Raw genomic sequence first — 4612 nt, 5'->3', positions numbered from 1 at the left:
GCAGGAATGGATGAGGTTTGCCCCAGCAAGGCAGATAAGAGCAGCAGAGCCCTCCACAGGAGGAAGAAGAGGAGTTGAATGAGAAGGAAGGACCCTGTTTGCTTCAGGTATCAGCAGGATGGCTCACTAAAATACCTCACACCCCCATATACCCAACGACACAAGGATGTCCTGCCACCACAATTTGGGGCCATGACACCGTCAGCCTGTCTGGAAGAAGGTCTCATCCAGACAGCATGTGGGTTCACATAATGAATGCCACTGTATTTTACACACTAGTTCATAGCACCACAGCGAATTGGGTCCTAATTCTCATTTCAGCCTCTAGGTACAGCCACAACCACATCTCAAGGGGATAAAGGGAATAGATGAACGAGCCATAACTTACCAACTCAGAGTAGCAAAGCACAACAAAGTTCTCATCTATCAAAAAAAAAAGCACAAACACCTGAAAACAGGCTTTTTAAGGTTTATTACAGTAAAACATCTGCCTTTGCTAGAGCTGATATAGAATGAGCACTGAGCATCTTCCTGATGAAACCTTACCACAGTGGCCCTACGGCCTCTCAGAAAAAATTGTCCAGAAACATTAAGACTCTTCTTAATATTTTCCAGACATCATCCAGAGATGTCTTAGGCTTCTAAGAACACCAGACTCTTAGGCTGCAGTTTCACAAACAGCTTAAGCAGCTTTAATTAAGGCAGTCCTGCAGCAAGACAGACAGGCAACTGCCTGGAAACAAATCTGCCTTTGGCAGCAACCCACACTTGGGCTGCCTTGTACTCATGATGAAACACAGTCGTAAAACTGAAAACCCCCCTCACCTTCCAGGTATTTTGTCCCCTCAGACGCACACTGTAGGGCACCAGTACTATCTGCAAAACAGAGTAAGAAAGAGCCTGAGCAAGTAAAAGCTGTCGTGATAGCATGCAAAAGCCTTTCTCAGCAGTTTAAAAAAAACTCCACCCACCTCCTTTGACTAACCCCTGTGATGATGAAAATTTCTCTGAGAAGATGCATCAACCAGGAAGGAGCAGAAACAAAGTCACTTGTCAGGGCAGAAAACAAGACTGAAGCTAAATAGTTTTATGTCATGGCTGTAAGATGATGTCAAATGTGCCACCTGTGACCAGCAGTCAGGACAACTAGGTCACATCCTGCAGCAAATTCCCAGAAGCACATTGACTTTTCAAATGTGTCTACCTCAGCACCATTCCAGGACTAGCTCAACACAACCAAGGGCAAAGATGCCACAAGGAGCTAAGGTACCAAATTTGGTATCCACACACTGCTTTTGGGGTAAAATACACACCTGTCTTCAAAAACTGAGCACTACTTAGTAGGAAACCCCTATTCAAAGCCGTTGAACAAGGAATACCAAAACACCTCCCAGTCACTTGGGTGATCTGAAGAACTGGATTCCAGAACCAGTGCAGCTTGGCTGTGGACAGGTGCAACACTGACAGCAGAGACAACTGGCTTCAGCCTACAGAAGTGGTAGATACAACTGCAGCAGGCCTTCTGCATCTGGTCAGGTCTGACCACAGTCCTCTCACAGGGGAGGCATGTGGGCCTGGCTCCCACCTTTCCTTTAGGATTTTCAAGAGGTGCAATGCAAGATGCCTTCAAAAACTCCAAGGCTGTGAACCCAAGCAGACGTGACAAATGGAGAAATCACTGAGCATTGGTCTTAGATACCAACATCCTTTTTTTCTTTTTGTACAAGCAGCACTCCTTGGTGACACTGAGCTTTAACAATAGCAAGGAAAATGCTTTCTCACTAGTCTTCATTGCAGGATTAGATGCAGCTCTTAGTTAGGCATGACTGCTCACACCCCCCCCCCCCCCCCTTTGTGCTACAAAGTCTTCCTGCCCCACTTCAAGCAGCACAAGCAAGCTCTAGAACAGGAAGCGTGCTCTGGTGCTTGTAACTCTTCTGGTCTGCACCCCCCAAAATGTGGCTGCTGTGCTTAGGAAGAAGGGATCTCTCAAAATTCCATGGACACCCATCCCCAACCTGGGACCATGCTGCTATGCTACTGTCTGTAGGCTGCCCTAGCCCTTAAACTCAAAGACAGGCACAGCTCTCCTAACCCAGGGATGGTGGCATTCTCTTGCAGCCAAATAAAAGTGACTCATGTTTTTGGGTGCACTACCTAGCCCTCAAGGAGAGGAAAAAATGCTTAACAAAGGACAGAGCACCAAAGGAGTTGCTCCTGCAGCGCTTGGAAGCACAAGGGCAGGGCAATGGTTGCAGGACCATGCAGGGTAGCTGCCACGCTTCCATCCACCTCTCCCATGGGATGAAAAAAGCTCCCCAGAAGTTTACTCCCTTTGAGGACAGCACAACATGAAGCACTTTATGAACTTAATATTCACCTGAAACCAAAACTGAGTCCAGGAGCTCTTTGAAAGAAATAGACAATGAGTATTAAAGGCTTCAGGCAAAAAGGGACAAATTAGGATCTCAGAGGCATTATGTTTTTCCATCTCTTCCAAGTGATGGAAAGTGGCTTTGAATTTTTGTACACAAAAACATGCAGACTTTTAAAACACATTATTTTATCAGAAGCACATGCAAAACTTAGTAATGTACATGTTTTAAAGAACACCCAAACAATAAAGTCTGCATCTAGGGCATGCAATTCCTTTCCAGCATGTTTTTTTTCCTGGGAAATCAAACAATCTTGTTGTGGCAAGATCAATGGATCAACTGATCCTTCCTTTTCACTGACTGGTAAAAGTAGTAGTATGTACCCTATTGCATCCCTCTACCAAGATGTAGTTTCTCATTGCAATGAATTTCGTTACTCCTGCATAATCTACTAATGGACTTGTTTATTCAATACCAATCACTTTTAAGTATTCCTCATACTTCATACACCAAGCACATTAATTAAAGACTAAGTGGCAATTTAAGGTATCAATTGGCCTAGGCAACTGAAGAAGCAAAAGAAAGAACCAGCAAAACATGGGATTGGGCATGAGCCAGCCTCAGTATCCATTACATCTCACAAAGAGCAGCTGCAAAGGAAGCCTGCTCAGAAATGCCAAGCTCCATTTTCTCAGCTGGATCCCCAAGACACATCACATGACATCTTGCAAATGTTAAGATAAGTGAATTTCTGGAATAGCCATTCAGCCACAGCAACCTTACCACCCCTCAAACACACGGACATGTCTCTTTTCAGATGGACCCTTAGGAAATCTCATTTATGGGCATACATACACACAGCCAGGAGAGCAGTGAAGACAATGCTGGTCCAGGACCTCAGTGTGAAGAACAACAACAAAAATACTTCAATTTAGCACTCCAGTGCCATGTAGTGCAATCTTTAGTAAAGACCATTCATCTTTTCTATCTATGGGAAACAGGAGAGGCAAAGTACAGGCAGCAATTTCTTTGCAATAAGGGAAAGTGAGGCTTCCTTCACAGCCATTGCAACTGTCAGGAAACTTAGGAAGAGCAGGGAGGGCAACAGAAAGACCTGGTTTCTTGACTGGCAAAAGAAAAGCACCTTCCTACGTACAGATTGCAAATGCACGACACCTCCTGACCCAGAAGCCTATCAGTTAATTCTCCAACTGGAAACATATTCCATTTTTAGTCTACCAAGGCTATAAACAGGATTTCTCCCAAGGGGATCTATTATACTCTTGCCTCAAGCACAACAGATGAGAGATACTCTTCTACAAGCCTGTCTTTGCACAAGTTGTTTTACAGGGATAGTATTTTTGACTTGAGCTAGGCTGGACTGATTTGGTATGTATCCCTAAGACTCCAGAAGTACTTTGCAGAGCTGTCCAAAATTTTCTTCATTTCTATTCTCACCAAGATCTTGTAACAGTTATAGAAGCAGCAGACTATGAAGTCTTTATTAAACAAATAAATAAAGAGCAAAGCACAATTGTAATTTCACAAGCAATACCTTGAGTAGCAGGACAAATAAGGAAACATGCTTTTTTTAAACAATGTAACAAATTCTTCTGAGTAGTAATAGCTTTGCTGCCAGCAATAACCAGGTTAAAAAAATTAAATTGGCTTGCTTCCCCTGAGGAAGGGGAAAGTCCACTGCTGATCTCATTGCATCTGAATCACTATCTAAATATTCAGACCAACTAGGCACCTTCGCATCAGTTTGCTTCTAACTTTTTCCCCCCTCAAGTGTACGGCTAGTCTTGAACATATTCCGAGCAGAGAGGAGTGCTGATTTATGTGAAGTGGACAAAAAGAATAGATAAAACTGCACCTGGAACATAGCTTGCCTCTTTACAAGTGTGAAAATGCCAATCTGCCAATACCTTGATAAAATTAACACAAACAGCAAGGTCTTTATGATTAGATGCAGTTTCAGAGACTGCACACTGTCAGACATCAGCAAAGCAATGGGGAAATGGGAAGACACAGACAAAACCAGAAAGAGAACAAAAAAAAACCCCAGCCTTACAGAGTGCTGCATTTTTGAGGTGATGCAGAATTGTGCAAAAAGAGGAAATAGAGGGGGAAAAAAAAGAAAAAGCAAACATAAGAAATTGTTAAAGAACAAGCAAATCATCTTCTCCTGCAATTCTCCAGGGAGGAGTTCCTCCTTGTCAGAGGATTTTGTTTGG

General features: G+C 43.4%; 1 protein-coding gene across 3 annotated transcripts in view; it reads right to left on the bottom strand.

Moving 5' to 3' along the window:
• FRMD1 (FERM domain containing 1) overlaps positions 1-922 on the bottom strand; it is a 34984-nt gene extending 34062 nt beyond the window's left edge. For 2 of the 3 annotated variants that reach the window (XM_017745712.1, XM_017745729.1), the window contains exons 1-2: positions 826-888; positions 389-423 (exon numbers count right to left, since the gene is read on the bottom strand). The gene's annotated coding sequence lies outside the window, so the exon portion shown is untranslated. Of the gene's footprint in view, positions 1-388; positions 424-825 lie in introns of all 3 variants that reach the window. The other variant, XM_008643313.2, reaches the window with a different exon arrangement.
• Positions 923-4612: the final 3690 nt, after the last annotated feature.

This window comes from Corvus brachyrhynchos, unplaced genomic scaffold, assembly GCF_000691975.1.
Source record: "Corvus brachyrhynchos isolate BGI_N302 unplaced genomic scaffold, ASM69197v1 scaffold70, whole genome shotgun sequence".
Taxonomy (NCBI): domain Eukaryota; kingdom Metazoa; phylum Chordata; class Aves; order Passeriformes; family Corvidae; genus Corvus; species Corvus brachyrhynchos.
This window is presented reverse-complemented; position numbering and strand designations above follow the sequence as displayed.